Source organism: Lithobates pipiens, unplaced genomic scaffold (assembly GCF_037356315.1).
Source record: "Lithobates pipiens isolate NorthernLeopardFrog02 unplaced genomic scaffold, aLitPip1_a1.2 Scaffold_18, whole genome shotgun sequence".
Classification (NCBI taxonomy): domain Eukaryota; kingdom Metazoa; phylum Chordata; class Amphibia; order Anura; family Ranidae; genus Lithobates; species Lithobates pipiens.
The window spans coordinates 541,733,862-541,761,747 of NW_027507758.1; the positions used below are offsets into that span (position 1 = coordinate 541,733,862).

The following is a 27,886-nucleotide window of genomic DNA, read 5'->3' on the forward strand; positions in this document are numbered from 1 at the left end:
TCAAACACTGGCAAAATAGAACGATAATCAATTATTATAGTGCAATATAACTCTACTGCTTAGTTTAACAATAACACAATCATACAACAGTTCATTTAGCAATAACGCCATCAAAATAAATAATAGTACATATTGGATGACTTATATGTAAAAAGCGCAAAAGATGACAAAAAAAGATAGTGGTATAAATATCATAAGTATAAGTAGCTAATTCCCTATTGTTTCCTACCCCCTGAGACGAACCCTTCCAAAAACGGTTTGAACCAAATAGTGTCGTTAAGACCCGGAGACTGAGTAGCTTTCAAGGAGTGAATCCATCTGCAGGAGAATTTTGTTCCAATCTCCCCCCCTGTGGTTTGGGTGAATTCTGTCCAAGATGAGGAATTTGATTTTGGGGAGTTTCCCCCATGGACTAAGGTGGTGTGGCGGCCTAGGGGGAGGTCCGGATCACAGGTGCGCATACTAGTAATATGCCTATATGCACGTTTCCAAAATTCCTGTTTGGTTTTGCCAACGTAAAAACAACTGCACTCACACAGGAGCAAATAAATTACTCTGAATGTGTGGCAGTTGGCAAAGTGTTTTGGGTGAAAGATTTTGCCATTGGGCAAAAGTGGATTTTTTTGTGTCAACATAAATTTGCAGTTATGACATTTACCGCATGCAAAAGTGCCTTTGTATTTGCAGTGTGTAAAACTTGTAGCGTCTCGAAATTCACTTTTCACAAGGGTGTCACCAATGGATGTGGCTTGTTTGAAAGTAAAGGAGGGTTTTGATGTCACAAATTTGCCTAGAGACGGATCGCATGTAAGAATGTGCCAGCATTTTTCAATCATTTTCTTAACCTGCTCTTGTTGGTTGCTAAATTTAGTTATAATTCTGATATCCTCAGTTTCCTTTTTAGATTTTTTGCGATGTATAAGGTCGATTCTATTGTGAAGGCAAGCTCGTTTGAAGGCGCGCTTCAGGGAGGTATGGGAATAGCCCCGCAAAAGCAATCTCTTGCGGAGCTGATTGGCCTCCTCCCGAAACACGACCTCATCCGAGCAATTACACCTAACTCGAAGGTACTGGCTGTACGGGATGGAATTTATTAGGGGTTTGGGATGAAAGCTTGACACGTAGAGAATAGAGTTGCCTGCAGTTGGCTTCCTAAATAGTTTACTTAACACTTTGCCAGATTCACCCCTGTAAATCTCCACATCAAGGAAGGTGATGCGATCAAGATCAGAGTTCATAGTAAAATGTAGATTAAAGTTATTCTTGTTAATTCTCAGGAGCCACTGTTCTAACGGGTCATGGGGGCCGTCCCAGATGATGAAGATGTCGTTGATGTACCGGTACCAACAAAGAATGTGGTCCGAGTACATCAACAAGTCCTCATCATCCAGAACCATTGCCTCCCACTCCCCCAGGTACAGGTTGGCGTAGGATGGGGCATAGCAGGTCCCCATCGCTACCCCCTGCACCTAGAGGAAGTAGGAGCCGTTGAAGGTGAATACATTGTGTTGTAAAATGAAATCTAAAATTGACATGATAAACTCCCCGTATCTCGGGTCGATCTCGGGGTTCTTGGATAGAAAGTGTTGAACAACTGCTATCCCCTTTTATCGTGAGGGATCGAGTTGTAAAGGGATTCTGCATCCACTGCTACAAAGATGGCGTGGTCCAGAATGATTAAGGAATCAATGACTTGAAGAAACTAAAGAGTATCCTTAACAAAGGAAGGCAAGGAGGAAACTTTGCTAGTGTTGTCACTGACAGCCAACGCCTGAGATAATTGGCCTACCAGGGGGGTTGTTTGCATTCTTGTGAATTTTTGGCAAAGCATAAAATACGGGAACACGTGGAAATTTATTTTGAACAAATTCCCAAGTTTGTTGGGTGATAATTTGATTAGAGAAGGCCGAATCAATGATAGCATAAAACTCAAGGGTGTACTTCTTCACAATGTTGGCAGGGACACAACGGTACCAGTCAGTGTTGCTGAGTATTTTAGTGCACATTTCGATGTATGTTGTATTGTCAAGAAGGACAATATTTCCTCCCTTATCTGATGTTTTAATTGTGATATTTTTGTTAAGTGAGAGTTGTTTAAGGGCTATGTGTTCCTGTCTACTGAGGTTGGCTAGGACCTGCGTTTCCGGATTTTTAACGCTTCCAAATCATTGTAGATGAGCTTCAAAAATGCTGCGGCATTAGGGCATGTACTGGGGGCATGGCAAAAGTCAGATTTCTTCTTAAGATTGGATTTAGTTTACCTTAAAAGGGATATCCTGTGGATCTACTGTGTCCTCCAACAAGGAGGTTAAATCGAGTTGATCAATAAGGTCAATTGGATTATTTTCTTTCAAAAGGGCCACTAATTGGTCCAGTGCTTGTGTTTCTTGGGAGGTGTGTGTAGTATGAACTTCCTTATTGGAGAAAAGTTTCTTTAGAAGTAATTTACGAACAAATAATTGAAGGTCTTTATATACGTCGAATACATCAATATCTTGGGTAGGGCAAAAATTGAGGCCTTTCCTCAGGACGTTAATTTCATCAACAGGGAGCTTGTAAGAAGAAAGATTAACTTTGGATAAATCAGATAATAACTCGCCTGCAAAAACGGCTCTCCTGCAGTCTGTGTGGAAGCCCCAAGTGCTTTCACACTGAGGAGATGCGCTGGCAGGACTTTAAAAAAAAGTCCTGCAAGCAGCATCTTTTGAGTGGTGTATACCGCTCCTCCACCACTCCTGCCCATTGAAATGAATGGGCACCACTGCCGAAGCACCTGCAATGCGATTTGGCAGCTGAGCTTCACGGGCACATTTAACCCCTTCCTGGGCCGCTAGCTGAATTATAAGTGCCCCGCTAAAATGACGGTAAAGCGCTGCTAAAACTGGCAGCGTTTTACCGTCAACGCCTGCTCGCTCCAGTGTGAAAGCAGCCTTAAGACCCCTTTCACACCAGGGTGTTTTGCAGGCGCTATAGCGTTAGAAATAGAGCTTGCAAAACGCCCTAAAGAAGCTGCACCATTGTGTGTAGTGTGAAAGCCCGAGGGCTTTCACACGACAGCGGTGCACTGGCAGGACGTCAGAAAAAAGTCCTGCCAGCAGCTTCTTAGGAGCGGTGTGTTTACCGCTCCTCCACCACTGCTCCCTATTGAAATCAATGGGGCAGCGCTGTAATACTGCCGGAAAAACGCCGCTATTGCGGCGTATTGCTGGCGGGTTTAACCCTTTCGCGGCCGATAGTGGGGGTAAAAGTGCCCCGCTAGCACCCGAAATGCGCCGCAAATCCGGCGGTAAAACGCCACTAAAAATAGCAGCGTTTTACCACCCACGCTATCGGTGGTGTGGTGTGAAAGGGGTCTTGGTGATACAGAAAATTTCTTACATTAAACAAAACAAACATCCAAACAGTTCACGTGTATGTATAATTTAGAATTATATATATATATATATATATATATATATATATATACATATAAAAAAACAGGTAATCAAAACTTTTGGATGAAAAAAAATGGGCTAACTTTACTGTTTTTTTTTTTTTTTTTTTTTTTAAATCTGTGTATTTTTTCCCCAAAAAATTTAGTTTGAAAGACCGCTGCGCAAATACCGTGTGACATAATATATTGCAACAACCGCTATTTTATTCCCTAGGATCTCTGCTAAAAAATATATATATATAAGTTTTGGGGGTTCTAAGTGAATTTCTAGCAGAAAATACTGGATCTTTATTTGTAAGCATCAAGTGTCAAAAAAGATTTAGTCTTTAAATGGTTAAACTGAGAACTTCTACACACAGAGTTCAATTCATTCATTCAAGTGTAAACATTGTATCATTTTGATCTTTTCTTGGCAGACTGCCCAGGAGACAAGTCACTGAAGTCATTTGCAAGTTGCACTGAATATATCATCGGCCTTTTTTAACAGAACAATCGGCCGATGCCGATTAATTAAAAAACGCCAAATATCGGCTGATATATCGGTCGACCTCTAGTTGAGACTGTACAATTATGGGGGGTGCCCACAAGGATTTGTTCTAAAAAAGAAGGATCATTGGAAATGGTGTCAATAGAAGTAATAGTAATTGGGTTTTGATTTACAGTGCTAGTGTGGGTGTTAGGAGCGGCTTCCGGAACAGCCGCGGAAGGTGTAACCAACTGCCCCGGAAGTGATGTAGATGGAGGTGCAGATTGAGGATGTGTAATCATATAGAGTGTGAGTTTTTTAGCTTGTTGCTTTTCGGTGGAATCGCCGGAATATAAATTAGTACTCGGTGTGGTCTTGGATTTTTGATTAGATTGGGAATGTGAGGGGTGCGACTGATACGAGGAGTTTGATGTAGAACGGGGAAAAGAGGAAGTGTTTCTAATTGGTTGAGTAGAATTAACCGAGGGGTGTGGTAGATTTAAAGGGCCTTTACTTAAATTGGGTTTGTTGGAGGTAAAGGTCCATGTATGTATATTATATGTTACTTCCTTGTTTGTTTTATGTAATAAAATATTTTTGATTGTTTTTCAATCAAGTTGTATGTGCCTTTAAAATCCACCCCCACGGGATTCCTTTTTATAAACCATTTTTTCCGGATGTGGCACAACTAATACCGAAATGGGATCAGGAGATCAAGTCGTAGTCAAACATAATAACGAATGGGGATTCATTTTGGATTTTCATATGCAATACAAAGTGGTAGAAGATATCTTCAAGCGGCATTGGCATGTCCTTTTGCTAGATAAAAAACGAAATCCTGCATTTCCATCTCAACCTCAATTTATTTATAGGAAGGCCCCAAATTTCGGTGACAAAATTATAAAAGAAAGTGGTTGACCCCCCGAAACCTCCAACTACTTTTTGGGATCAAAATGGCTTTTTTGCTTGCCGGAGATGCAAAGCTTGCTGAGAAATCTCTAGGCCAGTTAGATCATTATACAATTTTTCCTCTCCATCAAATAATCGAGTGTTCAACATAAAACAGTTTATTACATGTAACAGCACTCACGTTGTATATGCTTTAAAATGCCCTTGTGGGTTGATGTATATTGGAAGGACAAAAAGAAAATTTAGAGTGAGAATCGCTGAACACATTCATAAAATTAAAATTGGATTCAAAGACCATAATGTGTCGTTACATTTCAAACTCAAATATAATATGGACGCCACTGGTCTCCAATTTTGGGGAATTGAACAAATCCAACCCTATTGGAGAGGAATCAATATGGTACGGGAATTGTCAAAACACGAGACTCAATGGATATAATTAGTTGATGTTTTGAGTCCTAGGGGCCTGAATATCGAATTGGACATCAATTGCTTTATAATTGACACTTAATCAGATTATATCAATTACATGGATGCGCCCCCTGTGGTGGATTAGATCATTTACGCTCTACCATTCATGCATTGTTAGAAGGGGTTGGATACACAGAATTATCTATATAAAGGAAAACCAGAGACGATCCTGTATAAAAGAACCACATCCGAGTACACACAAAGATCAATGATGATCGTAGAGTAGTGTGCATAAAAGTAATTACATAAGAGCAATCATATAAAAAGAATGACACACGTACGGATGGACTTACTATAGACGCTTCTGTGAAATATATACACAGATTTTCATTTGAATTAAAAATCATTTTCCAGTTAAAAATAATTTTTAAACTATAATTTATTTCTTAAACTAAAATCAATTTAGATTTGAATTTGTTCCTCGATTTTTTGATTATAGATGGGTTATTTACTAATCAAAATAAAAGGGCATAATCTATCATGGTGTTAAATCCCCATAATTTCTAAACCAGTTCCGGATTTATTCATTTCATTCTTAAGGTACTGTAATTTTAAATCTTTTTTTTTTAATATATATTTTTTAATGAATTAATTAGTTTTAATTCATTAAATAATAGTGTGCTTGCTCTTACTTTCACAGCGATACCTCACATGTGTGGTGCCATGGGCATAGCATAAGGGGTTGCAGGGGTCACAATGGCAACCCTGTCCCTAGCTCCAGGGGGCCCCAGCAGCCTCCCTGCCATATTATCATATCCTCCACAAAGTCCAGCTCTGATCTGCCATAGGGCCCCACAGCCACGCTCCAGTACTGGGTTTCCATTTTGCCTTCCACAATTGACACCCCTCCAATCTCATTGGCTGTGAAGCATTTCCAGAATGGAGAGGAGCATGAGGTAAGAACAGCCCAGGATGGGTAAGTGTCTGTGCTGTGTGCTGGCAACATGGAATGGTAACCGTGCTTAGCGAGGCAAGAGGAGGAGACTGCTGCTGTCCTATAGCCATGATGGGACCTTCATGTGTCTTCTAGTCACCAGCTGGGATACTCTGTACGCCCCCACTCGGGGATGTCTGCTTACCCCGACTTCCCTGACAACTGGGGAAAAGATATACACCTCCGGGAGGTGACCTTCCCCCAACACCTTCCAAAACTCACAGAGAAACCTTCAGAAATTGCTAAAACAAATCCCTTAACATCTCATCAGGGGGCCCCTGAAGGGCTACTGGCTCCAGATTTCATGTCACATGGCTTTGCCGTCCCAGATCTAAGTTGCACCCCCCCAAAGCCCCCTGACCACCCCACTGCCCTGGATACTATGCCCGGCTGCTGAGCTCCTTTCCCATTACAGCACTCTATACTGCTCCTTCTCCGCAGGGCTGAAATCACATTCCTTTACAACACAGCCAGTTAGCCATGATCTCCACAGGGTGTATCTGCCTACTGCAAATACACTGCCGTTCTGACAGAGAATTTCGCAAGTCAGAAGGACAACATAAAAGCCAGAAACACCCTGTGAAGACTGAGAGACTGCGTGTAAAGGAATGTGATTTCAGACCTGTGTAGTGTGGGGGCCGAGGAACTCTATACAGTGCTGAGATGGGAAAGGAGCAATGTCAAGTGACCTGCCAGGGGTCCCTCTCCTCTGATTCTCCAACGGTAATCACTGTCCTCTCATGTAAAGAGGAACTCAAAACTCTTAAGCCACTTTGGGTATCTTGGCATGCAGTGGGTGTTTCTGCACGCACGGTTGAAGTGGTGGGTGGTAATGAGGGGGGTCCAGGCCAACTTTTGCATCGGGGCCCACAAGCTTCAAGGTATGCCTTGTGTGGTGCGACCGCTATTTACATAAGTATGCAGGACCTACATGCACGTTTACATTTGTGCATGAGCATGGGTGTATGGGGCGCTTACATATTTTTTTTTTTTTTTTGGATGAACTTTATTGCTATCACAAGGGATTAACAACATTCATGGTCTGTGACATATCCAGTTTTTAAGCCCATATCTCTCCTTTTGCCTCCAAAGCATGTGATCAAAGCAAGATCAGTTTGATCAGATGCTGTACAAACCAGTAATGGCTTCTAATCAAAACAAAAGTAATGTAACAGAAGAGGGGAAGAAACTCTTTCACAGTGATTGCGATTAGAGCGGTTATATTGGTAGCGGGCTCCCCGATGGGACAGGAGAGCCCGGTAAAGGTGGATAGGGTCCCCCTTGCTCCATCTGTAAAAATGACCGAGAGGCTGTAGAGCCAATTGGACCATTTTTCCCCAAATAGCGAAACACTCAGAGAAAAAGGATAATACCAAGACCATTGTTGTAGCTGCACTGATCCTGATCCTTGCTGAGCTTGAATCCATGTATGACTGGCTTTAGTTTGCCTCTATAGATACCCTGTGCTGTTATTCCAGGTATAACAGGCCCCTGTGCACAAATGGCATCCCACACTGTGTATTTTTGGCCCAGGGATGACATCTAGCACCGTGTGTCACGGGCCCACAGATCAGGTGGCACACCGGATATGGCAATGGTACACTCATGAAAGGAGGATGGGAAAAGGGAAGTCTATTATAAAACATTTTCAGATGGGCATTCCAATCAGGTCCACCTATCAGTTTTTACGGCTGACTTGATTGGAAGGTCCATTCATCCCTATGGACAAGCAGCTGTACACAGACTTGTGTCCATTTACACCCGCCTACCCCTGGGTTCGATCAGGCCCTTAAAAACAAAGCGTAGAGGACTCTCTCTTGAGTTTAAGGTGAAGCAGTTCCTACTGAACTGTCTGAGATTCAAACCATGTATGGGCAGGCTGATTGCACCCAAGCTTATTGATCAATCCACTTGGGTACAACTAGCCTGTTTGATTTTTCATGAGATCATTGCTAGAGGTTAAGCAATAATCACTGTGGCTCTCCCCATGAGGAGAACACAATAGCTCCACGGGATGGATTCCCCCATCAACATCAGTGTTGATGGGGGAATGCACCTATTTTCTTTCCTGCAACCACAGGTTGAAAATCTAACCATCTATGGCTGGCTTAACAGTCATCGGAGTTGCACCTGCTCTGACTAGATGGAGGTTGGAATCAGACCTGTGTTCCGGTGCATTGTGTTTAGAACGAATAAAAGAAAAAAAAAATTCTTACACACACTATTTATTTTTATTTCATTTTATTAAATGTTTTTCACAATATAACAATAAAGTATATACATAATTTCTTCTGCCATGATGCACCACAATGCATGGTAGTGCGTTGAACTGCATTGTGTTGAATTGTACTGCATGTGTGTTGGAAGTGCATTTGGTCAATGTGTTGGGGTACCATTGACGATGGATGGCACTGCACCACACTGATGCTTGTAACGTGAATTAAAAAAACATAGGTTGGGGTAATGCACATTTACCACAACACAATGGTGTGATTTTGCACTAAAGCATGGCAGTTCACAGAACCATCCAAAACACAAATTTCCCCAGCATACTTACCAGCTAGCCAGCATAATATAACGAAAAAAAGGCTAAACTGTTTCTGCAATTTACATTGGATGCAAATATATGTGAAGCCGCACTGCCACGTCAAGGCCCCTCTGCAAAGTGCGGTCCCTAACTATAATGTTTCTAAATTGAGAAATATATAGGAAGAAATAAATAGAGTGTCTAAACTAGTTACAATTTTTTTTTAAAAACAGAGGATTTTGTTATATATTTGCATTCATAAGTGAAGCTACATAGAGCTCCCAGGGATCCCATTGGATCTTCCTTGTGGCTTGTGCTTGGTCACAGTGAGACCTCGTATGATTGGGATTTCTGTGTCCCTCTAATGTAATGTTTCCAGGGTATATGCCTGTTAACCCTCTAAGTCTTAGGTGCTCGCAGTGATACTGGTGTTAGGTTTAGAAAGTCTCTAGCACTCAAAAAGATTATTTCCACTTATTGTGAAAAAATTTCATATTATTCCAGCCACTGTTTTATTGCTGGTTTGATAGTACCAGAAAATAAAAAAAAACTGGCCTCCAACCTCCCCTTATAGCCAGTCCAACACACACCTAAAAAGTATCAGCCTCCCGCCTGCAAAAAAACCCTGTGTCACTCCTGGAGCCTGAACGGCCCACTTTGATGGAGCCAGAACGGGGGTGTCACACTCTCCTGGAGCCTGAAAAGGCCCATTCTTCTGGAGCCAAACTGGCCCATTCTTCTAGAGCCTGAACGGCCCGCTCTGATGGAGCCTGAACAGCCCTCTCTGATGGATCCTGAACGGCACAGTCTGATGGAGCCTGAACGGCCCGCTCTGATGGAGCCTGAACGGCACAGTCTGATGGAGCCTGAACCGCCCGCTCTGATGGAGTCTGAACGGGGGTGTCACACTCTGATGGAGCCTGAACGGGGGTGACACGAGCTGATGGAGCCTGAACGGGGGTGTCACACGCTGATGGAGCCTGAACGGGGGTGTCACATGCTGATGGAGTCTGAACGGGGGTGTCACACTCTGATGGAGCCTGAAAGGGGGTGTCACACGCTGATGGAGCCTGAAAGGGGGTGTCACACTCTGATGGAGCCTGAAAGGGGGTGTCACACTCTGATGGAGCCTGAAAGGGGGTGTCACACTCTGATGGAGCCTGAACGGGGATGACACGCGCTGATGGAGCCTGAACGGGGGTGTCACACGCTGATGGAGCCTGAACGGGGGTGTCACACTCTGATGGAGCCTGAAAGGGGGTGTAACACTCTGATGGAGCCTGAACGGGGGTGTCACATTCTCCTGGAGCCTGAAAAGGCCCATTCTTCTGGAGCCAAACTAGCCCATTCTTCTAGAGCCAGAGAAGCCCACTCTTCTGGAGCCTGAATCTCCCAATCGTCTGGAACCTGATCGGCCCAATCCCCTGAAGCCTGAATCTCCCATTCTTCTGAAACCTGATCGGCCCAATCTCCTGGAGCCTGAATCTCGCACTCTGATGGAGCCTGAATCTCGCACTCTGATGGAGCCTGAACTTCGCACTCTGATGGAGCCTGAACTTTGCACTCTGATGGAGCCTGAACTTCGCACTCTGATGGAGCCTGAACTTCGCACTCTGATGGAGCCTGAACTTCGCACTCTGATGGAGCCTGAACCTCGCACTCTGATGGAGCCTGAACCTCGCACTCTGATGGAGCCTGAACCTCGCACTCTGATGGAGCTTGAATGGGGGTGTCGCACTCTGATGGAGCCTGAACCTTGCACTCTGATGGAGCCTGAATGGGGGTGTCGCACTCTGATGGAGCCTGAATGGGGGTGTCGCACTCTGATGAAGCCTGAACGGGGGTGTCGCACTCTGATGGAGCCTGAACGGGGTTGTCGCACTCTTCTTGAGTCTGAACGTGGGCGACACACTTTTCTGGAGTTTGAACAATTTCTTCCAACTTGTTGGCAATCTTCACTCCCAAAAATTCTGCACCCCTCCCATTTAAGTGCAGTCCATCCCTTCCATAGAGCCGGGAAGCGACTGCAAAGTCAGACCAGTTCTCCATGAAGCCAAACTCCTCTTCTCTGCACCAGTTCTTCAGCCACTTGTTAAGCTCTCTAAGCTCCTGCTGCCTTTCTGGTGTGGCTTTAGGTACAGGCAGTATTTCTGAAAATACTGCTTTGGAGGTCCTTTTTTTCAACATAATCCCTATGTCCTTGAAATCATTTTGTAGACTGCTCCATCTTCCTCTAATTTGGTCATTTGTACCAATATGTACCAAGACAGCTGGGTCCTCTCCAGCCCCACGCAACAATCTTTCCATCCGATCTGCAATGTCCCGAACCCGAGCGCCTGGTAAACAACATACTGTTCGTAGTTGAGGGTCTTTGTGACAGATTGCCCTTTCTGTCCCTCTAATAATTGAGTCCCCTACCACCAGTATCTGCCTATTCTTTCTTGTAGCCTTGCCCCCATCTTTACTGGAGGAAATGTTCCCATGGTTCACCTGACATTTTGGTTGAGTCTCAATGTCGGGTACAGTCCCAATATGCACATGACACTCTTCTGGACTTTGCACACGAGCAACACGCTCTTCTGTAGTCTGAGCGGCGGCGGCGCACCCTTTTGGAGTCTGAGCGGCGGCTGCGCGCCCTTTTGGAGTCTGAGCGGCGCGCCCATTTGGAGTCTGAGCGTCAGTGGCGCGCCCTTTTGGAGTCTGAGCGGCGGCGGTGCGCCCATTTGGAGTCTGAGCGGCGGCGGCGCGCCCATTTGGAGTCTGAACGGCGGCGGCGCGCCCATTTGGAGTCTGAGCGGTGGCGGCGGCGCGCCCATTTGGAGTCTGAGCGGCGGCGGCGCGCCCTTTTGGAGTTTGAGCGGCGGCGGCACGCCCATTTGAAGTCTGAGCGGCGGCGGCGCGCCCATTTCGAGTCTGAGCGGCGGCGGCGCGCCCATTTGAAGTCTGAGCGGCGGCGGCGGCGCGCCCATTTCGAGTCTGAGCGGCGGCGGCGCGCCCATTTCGAGTCTGAGCGGCGGCGGTGCGCCCATTTCGAGTCTGAGCGGCAGTGGCGCGGCCATTTGGAGTCTGAGCGGCGGCGGCGCGCCCATTTGGAGTCTGAGCGGCGGCGGCGCGCCCATTTGGAGTCTGAGTGGCGGCGGCGCACCCATTTGGAGTCTGAGCGGCGGCGCGCCCATTTGGAGTCTGAGCGGCGGCGGCGCGCCCTTTTGAAGTCTGAGCGGCGGCGGCGCGCCCATTTGGAGTCTGAGCGGCGGCGGCGCGCCCATTTCGAGTCTGAGCAGCGGCGGCGTGCCCTCTTTTAGTCTGAGCGGCGGCGGCGCGCCCATTTCGAGTCTGAGCGGCGGCGGCGCGCCCATTTGAAGTCTGAGCGGCGGAGGCGCACCCTTTTGGAGTCTGAGCGGCGGCGACGCGCCCTTCTGGAGTCTGAGCGGCGGCGGCGCGCCCTTCTGGAATCTGGGCGGCGGCGGCGGCTCGCCCTTCTGGAATCTGAGCGGCAGCGGCTCGCCCTTCTGGAGTCTGAGCGGCGGCGGCACGCTCTTCTGTAGTCTGAGCGGCGGCGGCACGCTCTTCTGTAGTCTGAGAGGCGGCGGCGCTCTCTTCTGGAGTCTGAGAGGCGGCGGCGCTCCCTTTTGGAGTCTGAGCGGCGGCGGCGCGCCCTTCTGGAATCTGGGCGGCGGCGGCGGCTCGCCCTTCTGGAATCTGAGCGGCAGCGGCTCGCCCTTCTGGAGTCTGAGCGGCGGCGGCACGCTCTTCTGTAGTCTGAGCGGCGGCGGCACGCTCTTCTGTAGTCTGAGAGGCGGCGGCGCTCTCTTCTGGAGTCTGAGAGGCGGCGGCGCTCCCTTTTGGAGTCTGAGCGGCGGCGGCGCGCCCTTCTGGAATCTGGGCGGCGGCGGCGGCTCGCCCTTCTGGAATCTGAGCGGCAGCGGCTCGCCCTTCTGGAATCTGAGCGGCGGCGGCTCGCCCTTCTGGAGTCTGAGCGGCGGCGGCACGCTCTTCTGTAGTCTGAGAGGCGGCGGCGCTCTCTTCTGGAGTCTGAGAGGCGGCGGCGCTCTCTTCTGGAGTCTGAGAGGCGGCGGCGCTCTCTTCTGGAGTCTGAGCGGCGGCGGCACGCTCTTTTGCAGTCTGAGCGGCGGCGGCGCGCTCTTCTGCAGTCTGAGCGGCGGCGGCGCGCTCTTCTGGAGTCTGAGCGGCGGCGGCGCGCTCTTCTGCAGTCTGAGCGGCGGCGGCGCGCTCTTCTGCAGTCTGAGCGGCGGCGGCGCGCTCTTCTGGAGTCTGAGCGGCGGTGGCACGCTCTTCTGTAGTCTGAGAGGCGGCGGCGCTCTCTTCTGGAGTCTGAGCGGCGGCAGCACGCTCTTTTGCAGTCTGAGCAGCGGTGGCGGGCTCTTCTGCAGTCTGAGCGGCGGCGGCGCGCTCTTCTGGAGCCTGAGCGGCGGCGGCGCTCTCTTCTGGAGTCTGAGCGGCGGCGGCACGCTCTTCTGGAGTCTGAGCGGCGGCGGCGCGCTCTTCTGCAGTCTGAGCGGCGGCGGCGCGCTCTTCTGCAGTCTGAGCGGCGGCGGCGCGCTCTTCTGCAGTCTGAATGTGGACGAAACTCTCTTCTGCAGTCTGAATGTCCCTTTCAATACTGCTCACTGTGGCAGGCCTGCCGTGTGAGCTGTGTCTGCAGTAGATCTCGCCTTCATCTGCAATAAAACCAGAGGAATTTGATTTAGCATCTTTACCTACATTTCATATATTTTTCTTTATACAACATCAAATTATGAAGAAAAAAATTCAAAGCTCCACTTCCAGGGAGAAATAGTAAACCCGACATGACAGTGACATAGGAAAAACTGCTATTGGCTTTTGTATAAAAATGCTGATTGCCTGGCAGTTATGCTGACCCACTAAAATTCCATGATTGGAAGTTTGGAAGCCAACAACAAGTATTTTTAGCAGTATAATAAAAAAGCATTTCCCAAACATAGGTAATTGCTGTGGGCACATTGTGTGGGCTGCTAAGCAATTACATGGTGTTGATCACGTGGTGGAGTGTCGGATCATTTTATCAACTGAATATCTATCATAGAGATACTACCCAATATTAATATCACAACTTATAGACTCTCTCTGTTTTTTCATATTTATTGTTTGCACATTGCTACTTACTGGGTGTGTAATATATATGTGTATTGTTTATGTTATCACATTACCTAGCGCCACTATTTACTTTTAACCTATGTTTGGTAGATGCTGTTTTATTATAGCATTTCTTTTAAAGTGGCTGCTCTATATGTATCAGGTTTGTCTTTGGCGCAGTGATAAGATCTTAGGTAGCGGCTCATTGTGATCTGGTTGTGTATTATTTTTAGCAGTATGATGTTGCACTTTCATAGTTAAATGAGTGGGCAGGTCACAAAGGAAATTGTGACAGGAAGTAGTGGTGCCACCTGCCTGGCTGTACATTGTGGCAGGGGTTTGTGAAACATCAGACCAGCTAAGCAGGGGCTTTGTTGAGTGGCAGTTTTGTCAAGAAAGTGTGTCATTATCAGCCCTGAGATCAGAACACCACAGCAGCAAATGGAACTCCCTACATCTGAAAGAAATCTGGAGACATAAAAGAAATACTTTCCCTGGCCCCATTAGTTCAGCGGGGAGGGGAGTGTGTGTTTGTGTGTTGGGGGGCACTGCAGAAAGGAGACAATTTCTTCACATTCAGGCTGAGAGCTCTGCTGTTTCTTATAATTGAGATAAAATCCCAGCCTCTTTTATATCAATCTACCGGATTCCTCTGGTGAATTTATATACAAGAGGCTGGGATTGAAGAATCGGCTCCGGTGAGGACAGCTGTGGATGTTTGGACAGGTAAGTGTCTCTATATTAAAAGTTAGCAGCTATAGTATTTGTAGCTGCTGACTTAAAAATGTTTTGGGGTAGACTGGAGCGCCTCTTTAAAGTCCCACACCTTGCAAAACCTTGGGATCAGTGGACATGCGTCCTACAAGTGTGTTTTTTTTATTTTCTTTAGCCATGACAATTTCAGTTCTCTTATATGGGTTCAATTAAAGTGCTTATAAAGGCAGAGGGATTTTATCTTGCTGCATTTCTAAAAAAATAAAAAATAAATGTATGCATGCATCTCCCCCCCAGCCCCCCGCCCCCCTAGGCTCTCTTGCTCCTCACTGGCTCAGTAAAAAAAAAGAAATAATAATAATAGGCCAAAAAAGCCAATGCTGTAAAAAAAACACACTATTGCAAAAATGTTGAAAAACTCACTGCAAAGCTACTGCCATTTTTATAACATTATTATAACGTCCGGTGTGCATGAGGAAGCTTTACCATCACTGTAATGTATGGCATTGGTTTAACCACTTAAGCCCTGGACCAATTGTCAGCCTAAGGACCAGAGGTCTTTTTACAATTTTGCACTGCACTGCTTTAACTGGCAATTGCACGGTCATGCAATGTTGTACCCAAACAAAATTTGCGTCCTTTTCTTGCCACAAATAGAGCTTTCTTTTGATGGTATTTGATTGCCTCTGCGATTTTTATTTTTTACGATATAAATGGAAAAAGACTGAAAATTTTGAAAGAAAAAAAGATATTTTCTACTTTTTGTTATAAGAAAAATCGAATAAACTCAATTTCAGTCATACATTTAGGCCAAAATGTATTCAGCCCCATGTCTTTAGTAAAAAAAAGTCATTAAGCGTATATTTATTGGTTTGTGCAAAAGTTATAGCGTCTACAAACTAGAGTACATTTTCTGGAATTTACACAGCTTTTAATTTATGACTGCCTATCTCATTTCTTGAGGTGCTAAAATGGCAGGGCAGTACAACCCCCCCCATGACCCCATTTTGGAAAGTTGAAACCCCAAGAAAATTGCTGAGGGGCATGTTGAGACCATTGAATATTTTTTTTTTTTTGTCCCAAGTGATTGAATAATGACACAAAAAAAAAAGTTTGCAAAAAGTTGTCACTAAATGATATATTGCTCACAATGCCATAGTTATATGTGGAATTTCACCCCAAAATATATTCTGCTGCTTCTCCTGAGTACGGGGATACCACATATGTGGGACTTTTTGGGAGCCTAGCCGCGTACGGGACCCCGAAAACCAATCACCGCCTTCAGGATTTCTAAGGGTGCAAATTTTTGATTTCACTCCTCACTACCTATCACAGTTTCGAAGGCCATAAAATGCCAAAATAGCACAAAACCCCCCCAAATGACCCCATTTTGGAAAGTAGACACCCCAAGCTATTTAATGAGAGGCATGTTGAGTCCATGAAATATTTTATATTTTGCCACAAGTTGCGGGAATATTACAAACTTTTTTTTGTGCACGAAGTTGTCACTAAATGATATATTGCTCACACATGCTATGGGCATAAGTGAAGTGAAATTACACCCCAAAATAAATTCTGCTGGGGATACCACATGTGGGGGATACCACATGTGGGGGACTTTGTGGGAGCCTAGCCGTGTACCGTAAAACGCTACCAAAAAAAACTGTTAGCGATGGCAGGGATCAGGCCTGACTCTGCAAACGCTGCAGTTATGTGTTTAGTGTTTTGTAAGTGACAGTGATCAATCGATACTGCACTTGGGTGGGCTGGGCGGAGGGGCAAAACGCAGGTGCTAGCAGGTATCTGGGCTGGTCCCGCTAACAATGCTTTTTTTGTCGATTTGTGTGCCTATGTGTACCTACGTGTCAGTGTAGTGATTGGTGCACACTTACTATGTCCTCTCCTCGCAGTCCGGTCAAAAAGACCGCCCCGAGGAGAGTGAAATCGTAAACACAGGGAGGGGAAGCTTCTCATTCGCCAGGAGCGATGGAGAGGGGATGGCCAGAAACCAACGGCCATCCCCTCATCCTGGATCGCTCCTGAAGCGAAACGGACCGCCGCAGCCAGTGGGAGGGGGTCCGATCGGACCCCCCACACGCTGTAAGGCAGGCATGTACGGGTATGTGCTTGTGCCCATACATGCCATTCTTCCGACGTATAATTACATGCGGTGGTCCTAAAGTGGTTAATTATCTGCGTCTTGTAGAACGACTCCTATTGTAAATGAAAATATATTCTCCGCCTACAATGGCTTGCTACAGTTTCTGTGGAATATTTTTTTGACATTTTGGGAACTATGTATATGTGTTATGTAGGTAACAAGGGGTTAAACATGTATGTGGGGGTCTTTTCTTCCCATATTATAAATCTCTGCCATCTTGCTGGGTGGCATTGAGGTCATCAGTCCAGCCTGTAATAAGTAGCATGCAAGGCTTGTTCAAAAAAAAAAAGGCAGTTAGTAGGTGACAGTTGGAAAAAGAGGGGGGGGGGGGGACTTGGCTCGGGGTAAACATATCTAAAAATAGCTGCTTTCTCCTCTTTAAAATAAATCCTCAGACTGGTGTTTACAAGACAAAAGACAGCAATGTCTATGGCCAGCCCTATACATGTGTACATAGGTTTAGTCTACTGAAAATTTTAAAAAGGGATTGAAGACTTTTCTTTTTAGCAAATGTTTTTGAATTAAGTTATTTGTCTGTTTTTTTATTGTAACTGTGTAGCACTTTGAGGTCTTTTGATGGAAAGTGCATTATAAATAACATTTATTATTATTATTATTATTATTATTATTATTATATGGGGGTGCCACTGTCATCAATGGGAGGAAAAAGAATCCAATGAAAGTATTTTGTATTTATCAATATCCATGAAACTTACCAGCCCTGCGTTTTTTGTCCCACTGTGGTCCATTGGCTTTACAGCCGGCATCAAAACATCCGATAACGGATCTGAAACAGCGACGTACAAATCGCACTGCCCTCCGCATTTTGGTGGGCTTCTTGAATAGGGGATCTGCAAGCTGTATATTGATCTCTCCTTCCATAGCTGGGCTTCCTTTGGTTGGTTTCTCAATATTGTTTTGAGAAACAATCTGTTTACTTGTAATTTGTCTCATTATGAAGAATAATAAGACACGCTTTAAGTCTGAGAAATTGCAATAAAACTGAATCGAATAAATCCAAATCCAATCAAACAGCAAGAGAAAGCTGGACAGAGATGTCTTCACTGTACAGCAAACAACTCACAACTGATGCCAGAGGAGCCCAGAGCAGCCTTATATTAGAGCAGGTGATGACATCATAGAGGTCGTTTTTTTTAACTGACGATTTTTCTTAACGGCTTTTGTTGCCATGGTTACCAAAGCTTCCTATACACAGTGATGGGCTGTGGGGGATGGGCTGTGAGGGAGAGCACAGACACACCAATAGAGGACTATGATTGGGCAGTATTAATGGTAGCAATATGATGGGGCAGTTTTGATAGGGCAGTTTTGATGGTGGCAATAGGAGGAGGCAATTTTGATGGGAAAAAGAGGGGGGGGGACTTGGCTCAGGGTAAACAGATCTAAAAATAGCTGCTTTCTCCTCTTTAAAATAAATTCTCAGACTGGTGTTTACAAGACAAAAGACAGCAATGTCTATGGCCAGCCCTATACATGTGTACATAGGTTTAGTCTACTGAAAATTTTAAAAAGGGATTGAAGACTTTTCATTTTAGCAAATGTTTTTGAATTAAGTTATTTGTCTGTTTTTTTATTGTAACTGTGTAGCACTTTGAGGTCTTTTGATGGAAAGTGCATTATAAATAACATTTATTATTATTATTATTATTATTATTATTATTATTATATGGGGGTGCCACTGTCATCAATGGGAGGAAAAAGAACCCAATGAAAGTATTTTGTATTTATCAATATCCATGAAACTTACCAGCCCTGCGTTTTTTGTCCCAGCGTGGTCCATTGGCTTTACAGCCGGCATCAAAACATCCGATAACGGATCTGAAACAGCGACGTACAAATCGCACTGCCCTCCGCATTTTGGTGGGCTTCTTGAATAGGGGATCTGCAAGCTGTATATTGATCTCTCCTTCCATAGCTGGGCTTCCTTTGGTTGGTTTCTCAATATTGTTTTGAGAAACAATCTGTTTACTTGTAATTTGTCTCATTATGAAGAATAATAAGACACGCTTTAAGTCTGAGAAATTGCAATAAAACTGAATCGAATAAATCCAAATCCAATCAAACAGCAAGAGAAAGCTGGACAGAGATGTCTTCACTGTACAGCAAACAACTGACTTCTGATGCCAGAGGAGCCCAGAGCAGCCTTATATTAGAGCAGGTGATGACATCATAGAGGTTTTTTTTTCAACTGACGATTTTTCTTAACGGCTTTTGTTGCCATGGTTACCAACGCTTCCTATACACAGTGATGGGCTGTGGGGGAGAGCACAGACACACCAATAGAGGACTATGATGGGGCAGTATTAATGGTAGCAATATGATGGTGCAGTTTTGATGGTGGCAATAGGAGGAGGCAATTTTAATGGGGCAGTTTTTTTTATATGTATAGAGGACTGTGAAACTGGATTAAAGTTATTATTATAAAGCCCTCTATTTTAAGGCATAGTGATAGGTTGAGTGGTCAGAGTTGATATTGATTATGTATATGTCGACACACGAAAGAAAATAAAAAGAAAAAATCCTGTTTTTCTTCAACGGTGACTAAAAAAAGTCGAAGTGAGGGTGTAGTGTATCTTCTAGAATGTCCTTGCCACATTCAATACATGGGAAGAACAAAAAGAGAACTCTGGAAGAGATTAAGAGAGCATGTTGAAAATATTAAAAAGGGTTTTGATAAATATAACCCTCGAGACACTATGCGAAGTTTCATAAAAAAGACCCCTCATCTTTATTAATTTGTGGTATTCAAAAATACAAGCCCCATTAGAGAGGTGATAATAAAATTATTAGGATTAGCCAAGCTGAATCCTGATGGATTCATGAATTATGCACTTTAACAGCTTTTGGACATAACGTTGACTTTGATCTTAATTGTTTTATTTCTAATTATTAATTCAAGATTTTTGGGCATTTTATTAATATTAATGAATTTTTTATATTTTTCTATATCCACTTATATATATATAGATAGCATTGGGGTTAGATGTACTTCACTGATGAGGGGTTTTGTCCTCTCCCCCCTCCCCCTACTGCTTTTTTTTTTTTTTTTTCGGTATTAATTTCCCAATTGATTGGTCCAGTCAAAACCAACGTTATGGCCAGTTATGAGATAGTTAAAATATAGCTATGGTATAGTTGTACTTGTTATCATAATATTGCTATGTATTTGAATGACTAGATGAACACAGCATTGCCTGTATAAAATGATGTAGTATGGCATTTAACCACAAGATGGCAGTGTCTGTGGAGCGATATATTTAGAATGTTATTTTACACTTATTTATGTGGAGAAAGTTATAACAATTACTTTGTAATTTTAGTAATGTTATTAGTAGATGTGGAAGTAATTTGAATATGCTTTTATTTTCAAGTTGTATCAGGAAGCTAGTAGTATTAAGGTATGGGGTGGTTGTTGTTTTGAGTTGCTATAGCCGCCCGCCCTATTTAAACTTCATCAACACCTGACTCCTTGACCCTTTGAAAAAGTCACGTGTCTGTGACGCAACGTGTCAGGGAGGAGCCAGGTGTCACGATCGTCACTTCCGGTCGCAGCTGAGACCGAAAGTTCCCTTTTTTACAAGCGCAAGATTCCGTTTTTTAATGTGAGTGGATATTTTACATTATTTTATTAAAGTTTACATTTCTACACATGAGAGTCCCCTTTCTTTCCCCCATGATCGTTGGTATTTTGGATTTTATTGTGAGGCTGAAGGAATCATCTATAAGGAGCCAAATCAGCAATTTCCCCTACAAGTGTGTTGGACCCTGAGGGGTCTTGTATTGAGGTGAGAGGCTGGGGGAAACGGGGGGTGCTCTGGTGGAGCACTGAAGGTGGACTGTCTCTCTCTTTTTGTGAAGCATGTCTGCATCTGTGACAACACTGCATGACTATTAGATATACTGTCACATTTGGATATCGAGCTACTGAATAGCACTGGAACATTTGTTTGAACACTTGTATTTGCACATGGACTTTTTTATTTTTATGTTTTTCTTCTTCTTTTTTAGCCATTTTTGTGATTCAGTCACATATTGTTTGCGATATTTGCACATTTCATGTCATTTGGATGTATCACTTTTTATATATGTGATTTTGCACTTTTTAAATATTATACACTACTGTGTTTTGCACGTTTATGGATGCACAGTGTTTTTACATTTGCACATTTATGTACGTATTTATTACAGTTATTGATTTGTGTCACATAATAGGTGGTGTATTTTAAAAGGCAGCGCTACATACCTTTTTTTACATATATATATTTATATTTATTAACCACATGCCCTCTGGAATCTATGATTTACTCCCCTTCATGACCAGATCATGTTTTGCAATACGGCACTGCACTACTTATTTTAACTGACAATTGCGCGGTCATGCAACGCTGTATGCAAATAAAATGTATGTCTTTTTTTGCCACATAAATAGAGCTTTCTTTTGGTGGGATTTGATCAACTCTGCAGTTTTACATTTTTTTGCACTATATACAAAAAGAGACTAAATGAAGGAAAACAGCAGAGCTTCCTCTCATTTCAGAGCTTCCCCTTAAATCTAGAACAAGTGGACTTGCAGGGCACAGTATATTTGCCGTTAATAAATCAACCTCATTGTGTCTACAATAAAATTTCTGCCTGCTCTTATTTTTTTTTAAAGAGAAGTTCCAGCCTGTATAAATAAAAAAAAATGAAAAGTCAGGAACAGGGTTGCCATCCTCCTACAGTATTTTTTACTGACAAAACATGGAAAATTTACTGGCGGAGCACATTTTTTACTGGCATAAGAAATTACAGAACTCCTATTGAAAACTAAAACAGTGCATATTTGAACAGTATAAACATATATGAAAACACTGACAATACCTATACCAAAGTCATTTGTTTGATTTACACTTATAAAGTCAACACAGCATGAAAATATCAGCCCCTGATATATAGGCCTCTTTCACGCGACTGATACGCTCAAGTCCGCCTTTTTTCAGGTGGACCTGAACGGATGCTCCATAGAGGTCTATGGAGCGTCGGATGTCAGCGGTGACATGTCCGCTGACGTCCGACCCGCTCCGATCCGAAAAAGTCTGAGGATCGGATCGGGTGACGATGGACTCTGCGGTCCGTCCTCATCCGATCCCCTATAGGGGAGAGCGGTGCTCGGACAGGTCCGTCCCTGCACGGTGCTATACAAATGCACTGATTCCTGTCTAAATGACACTGACAGTGAAGGGGTTAATAGCTAGGTGGCAGTGTAGAGGTTAAGTGTGTCCTGGGGCGAGTTTCTAACTGTGGGGCGGTGTGGCTGTGTGTGACACGTCACTGATCACTCCTCCCGATCACTAGGCAGAACAGGTAGATGCTTGTTTACATTAGCATCTCCCAGTTCTTCCTTCCCGTGAGACTATCGCGGGTATCCCCGCGGTGATCGAGTCCACGGGACTTGTGATCCGACTCACAGAGGTCTCAGCCAGCATGCACGCGATGGCGGCATGCACATGATGGCGTGGCCCCAAATTTAAAGGGACGTACAGGTATGCCCATTTGCCCATCCATGCCATTCTGCCAAAGTACATCAGCATGCGCCAGTTGGGAAGTGGTTAATATAAGGATACTTACCTGTAGTGGTATCCCGTGATGTCGGCACCCCTAGCCGATTTGTCCATCAGCTTTGGGTGCAGGAGCGGCATCCTTATAAGGGAAATAGGAAGTGAAGCCCTGCGGCTTCCCAGCCTGTTTCCTACTGTGCATGTGTGAGTTGCGCTGCCCTTATTAAAAGGTCCCACTCTCTTCTAGGACTTGTGTCTCCCAGAAGACAGCAGGGGGCGTAAAATTCAGTAGATCAACGCAATCAATGTGCAGCGATCTTATCCGGGAAGAGGGAGCGGGTACCTGGTTTTGACAAAAAGTGCCAAATATGGCAGTGGGGGTGGGGGGGGGGGGCTGGTGTGAACAAGCAGAGCTTCCACTTTTGGGCTGAGCTCCACTTTAGACTTCAGTTCCAGTTTTAATTTGAGTATCGCTTAGGCTGACTTCACATTTGCGTGTCTTGATTTCTGTGTTCTTTTGTTATTACCTTGGACAGGTATGTTTGTCATGCATTGACGTGTGCTGAAACTCCCATGAAAAGCTCATCAAAAGCATCAGTGGATTGAAAACTCGGAATGTTTTCAGCCAATGCGTGTCAAGGCACTGCACAGATCTGAATTGGCAGAATCCTGGCTTGTTTACACTCGTGTTGCTCTCTGAAGAGCGATCAGTATTGGATTGATCTTTGGAGGGTGTTTAACAGGTGTTGAGGAGGCATTATGTTGCCTGTTTTACCCCCTAAAAACCCCACCACCCCATTCAGTTGATTGAGTCTCATCTGTCAGTCGCTGTTGGCCGCCATGAGCGACAGTGCGGATAAATTTGGTTGCGCCGCAGTGGAAAGCATTGTGGCCATATGTACACCCCAATCCATTGCCTTTGCAGGTAGTAACGCTGCTCAGGTGTGTGTGTTTACAGTCCCCTAAATTCAAAGTGTAAATTTGCATTGCAAGCAGGGGGAAATAGTCCCCATCAACTCAAAACAACATGTCCATCTAAAGTCTAGAACACACTACTCATTTTTTCTTTCAGGGCTGAACAAAAAAAAACTGACAGCTCCAGAGGAGCCAATGTACTAACTAAGAGATGTTAGTACAGCTATCTCCCCTACTGTGCTATTGTGTTCTGACAGGGGGGACTGCCATGTCCCTTTAACCACTTTCAGACCGGACCAATTTGCTGGTCAAAGACCAGACCACTTTTTGCGATTCGGCACTGCGTCGCTTTAACTGACAATTGCGCGGTCGTGCGACGTGGCTCCCGAACAAAATTGACGTCCTTTTTTTCCCACAAATAGAGCTTTCTTTTGGTGGTATTTGATCACCCCTGCGGTTTTTATTTTTTGCGCTATAAACAAAAATAGAGCGACAATTTTGAAAAAAACACATTATTTTTTACTTTTTGTTATAATAAATATCCCCCAAAAGTATATAAAAAAACATTTTTTTCCCTCAGTTTAGGCCGATACGTATTCTTCTACCTATTTTTGGTAAAAAAAATCGCAATAAGCGATTATTGATCGGTTTGCGCAAAAGTTATAGCGTTTACAAAATAGGGATAGTTTTATAGCATTTTTATTAATAATTTTTTATTATTATTTTTTTTACTAGTAATGGCGGCGATCAGCGATTTTTATTGTGACTGCGACATTGTCGGGGACCCATCGGACATTTTTGACACATTTTTGGGACCATTGTCATTTATACAGTAATCACTGCTATATAAATGCAGTGATTCCTGTGTAAATGACACTGGCAGTGAAGGGGTTAACCAGTGGGTGGCAGTGTAGGGGTTAAGTGTTCCTAGGGGTGTGTTACTAACTGTGGGGGGGTTGGGCTTTCATTTAGTGAACACTGATCTCTGCTCCAATCACATGGAGCAGAGATCAGCGTCACTAGTTGCTAGGCAGAATGAAGGAATGCTGTTTACTTTGCATTTCTTCCATTCCGCCGCTCCGTGAGACGATCGCGGGGATGCCCGCGGCGATCGAGTCCGCGGGTCCCGCGACCGGACTCACGGAGGTCCCGACCAGCGCGGGAGCGCGCCGCCGGCGGCGCGCTCCCGATGGCAGGGCGGCATATTTAAAGGGACGTACATTTACGCCCATATGCCTGCCCGTGCCATTCTGCCGACGTACATCGGCGTGCGCTGGTCGGCAAGTGGTTAATAGAAGCTGGCCGCCTTCTGTTGGCTGCAGCACACGGGCAGAGCGTCTGGCGGTTTCTAGTGGACCAAGCGATGCTGCCCACCATTCAGCCCATGTGTACGGGCATTAGACTCTTCTGTCTTACAGGGTGATGGTACATTATTATTATTATTATTATTATTATAATTATTATTATAATACATATTATTATATATATTTATATATATATGAGATCTTGTACAATATATATAGTACATGATCTCACTGCAGAGTTGTCACGTTATAGGAAGTAGAAAAATATATGATCAATTGACAGGATCAACAGGTAACAGAAATACAATATATTGTCAAAAGTATTGTGACAGCTGCCTTTACACGCACATTAACTTGTTTTTTTTTTTGTTTTGTTTTTCCAAATAGCAATTTTTATTAGTCGTCATTGATTTTCAACAAAGGTAAAAAGCGTAACGTGAACGTACATGAACAAAAGCAAAATGTACACGACGGAAGTCCATTTAAGGTAGGAGCAAAATACAACAACCATAGTCATTGATACTACCGAAAATGTTACCGCACATGAACTTTAATGGCCTCCCAGTCTAAGGCTGGATTCACACCTACGCATTTTTATGTGCTTTTTGCATTTTGCTGATTTGCACTACAGATCGTGTTCCATAGGAAACCATGTTATTTGGACTCTAGGGCAAATCTGCAAAATGCAAAAAGCACTAAAACTGTATAGGTGTGAATCCAGCCTTAGTCTGCAGGGTTCAGTATTGGGTTGGCCCACCCTTTGCAGTTATAACAGCTTCAACTCTTCTGGGAAGGCTGTCCACAAGGTTTAGGAGTGTGTCTATGGAAATGTTGGACCATTCTTCCAGAAGTGCGTTTGTGAGGTCAGGCACTGATGTTGGACGAGAAGGCCTGGAGTGCAGTCTCAACTCTAATATATCCCAAAGGTGTTCTATCGGGTTGAGGTCAGGACTCTGTGTAGTCCAGTCAAGTTCCTCCACCCCAAACTCACTCATCCATGTCTTTATGGACCTTGCTTTTTGCACTGGTCCAAATCATTTGGTAGAGGTGGGGGTTATGGTGTGGGGTTGTTTTTCAGGAGTTGGGATTGGCCTCTTAGTTCCAGTGAAGGAATCTCTTAAGGCGTGAGCATACCAAGACATTTTGGACAATTTCTGCTCCCAGCTTTGTGGGAACAGTTTGAGGATGGCCCTTTCCTGTTCCAACTTGTCTTTGCACCAGTGCACAAACTTGACTGGCCTGCACAGAGTCCTGACCTCAACCTGATAGAACACCTTTGGGATGAATTAGAGTGGAGACTGCGAGCCAGGCCTTCTCATCCAACATCAGTGCCTGACCTCACAAATGCTCTTCTGGAAAAATGGTCAAACATTCCCATAGACACACTTCTAAACCTTGTGCTCAGCCTTCCCAGAAGACTTGAAGCTGTTATAGCTGCAAAGGGTGGGCAATGCAATACTGAACCCTACGGACTAAGACTGGGATGTCATTAAATGTCATGTGTGTGTAAAGGCAGGCGCCCCAATGCCTTTACACACAGTTTATTCTGGGAACTCAGAAACAAATGCTGTTAATTCTGGAAATAGACGGCATCATGTATAGCATTTTTTATTTCAGTCATAGTTTCATTCATAGCTTTTACAAAGAAAACATTCTGACTGGGTTCTCTCTCCCTAACGAGCATACGTGTCATCACTCCATTAATTCCTATAGATGATCTGTACAGTACTCTTGGTAGCCACCAGTCACCCAGCAGAGTAGGAATCAGGGTGGATATAAATAAATGATTTTATTTTTTTATCTGATTTTTTTTTTGATTTTTTTTTATCAATTTTTTTAATAAAATGCTTTTGGGGTAAAAATCTATCTAAAGATAAATTTCTATTTAGGATGCATTAATAATTTAGTTTATTCAGCATGAAATGGAGCTTAGTTATGTAACATGAGGCTGTATATTCTGCAATATTTACATTTTTTGATAAACTCATTCAATGAATCCAAGCTCTGCAAGCTGAGATAACAGGCACTGCATTGATGTATTCACAGTAACCAGGCGATAAAACAAAATTCAGGAATATTCCTTTATCCCATTATTTTGCAAATCTATGTACACTACAAACTGTATGATTGAATAGGCTCAGATATCGCTGTTTTACTAACCTGACAGCTTATTATTCTAAATAAGAAACCTTCATTTTGTTTGCAAATATTAAAGATTCTAACTACCAATAAGTCCTTACGTTTAAAGAGCACCTGTCACTTCAGATCCATCATGGCAGCACTTGTTAGCGGGCATCCACTCACCTGCTGCCACCACGTCCCTCACCTTGTTGTGTCACTGCCACATCACCAGCTGTCCCATTAAAGTGAATGGGACTGTCGGTGAGTCAACAGCGGGTCAGAGGAGGAGCCACTGCGGGACAGAGATGACAGTTGCTGTTTAAACACTTGACATCCGTGCTATGGCTGAATGACGGCCACAGTGAATTCAAATCCACCCTGGTAGGAATCATCCATAGTAATGAATAGGGCCCCTGGGTGCATGCATGGTGGGAAGAGGACCTGGATGAGACACTTTCCTTGCAAAGGCTCTGTAGTGCCAATCAGGACTTACCAATGAGGACTATGGAAGTCGGAAGAATGGAAATTTACTAGGAAGACTGCAATTAATGAGATGGTTCTAAAGTTGTCCTTTAAGCAGGAAGTCTGAGCAACAAATAGTTTTCTGTGTTCTTTCTTTTTTATGTATTCTTTATTAAGGCCCCAATCAAATCTGATTACGTAGATTCATGCAGATTTATCCTATTCAAATTCAATGGGTGTGTCTGAATATGCGCTGCACAAGTATTTATGTGCATTTTTCAAGCATTTCTCTGCCTAACAACTAGGCTCCTTCTCCTCCTCCTGAAGCTTATAATACATATAAAAAATGCTTCAAAAACGTGTATATATGCGTTAAAACATACCAAAAATTCACTGGCAAATCTCTGGCAAAAATACGCTCTGCTCAGGTGTGAATGCAGCCTTGATGTATAATTAAAGACTTTTTTTTTTTTTTTGGATAGTGTGGAGGGCAGGCATGTACCGGCCATCGGGACTACTGGGAGTTTCCCGGTGGGCCGATGGCTCAGTGGGCCACTCTGATGTAAGGGGGCTGGTGATGGGACACTCTGATGTAAGGGGGCTGCTGATGGGACACTCTGATGTAAGGGGGGTGCTGATGGGACACTCTGATGTAAGGGGCTGCTGATGGGACACTCTGATGTAAGGGGGCTGCTGATGGGACACTCTGATGTAAGGGGGCTGCTGATGGGACACTCTGATGTATGGAGGTGCTGGTAATGGGAAACTGATGTAAGGGGGCTGGTAATGGGACACA

General features: G+C 44.3%; 1 protein-coding gene across 9 annotated transcripts in view; it reads left to right on the top strand.

The window, feature by feature from the left end:
- LOC143988917 (b(0,+)-type amino acid transporter 1-like) overlaps positions 1–27,886 on the top strand; it is a 401,901-nt gene that overhangs the window by 264,004 nt on the left and 110,011 nt on the right. For 8 of the 9 annotated variants that reach the window (XM_077488835.1, XM_077488836.1, XM_077488837.1 and 5 more), the window contains one exon: positions 24,895–24,994. The gene's annotated coding sequence lies outside the window, so the exon portion shown is untranslated. Of the gene's footprint in view, positions 1–13,640; positions 14,582–24,894; positions 24,995–27,886 lie in introns of those variants that run through there. The other variant, XM_077488843.1, reaches the window with a different exon arrangement.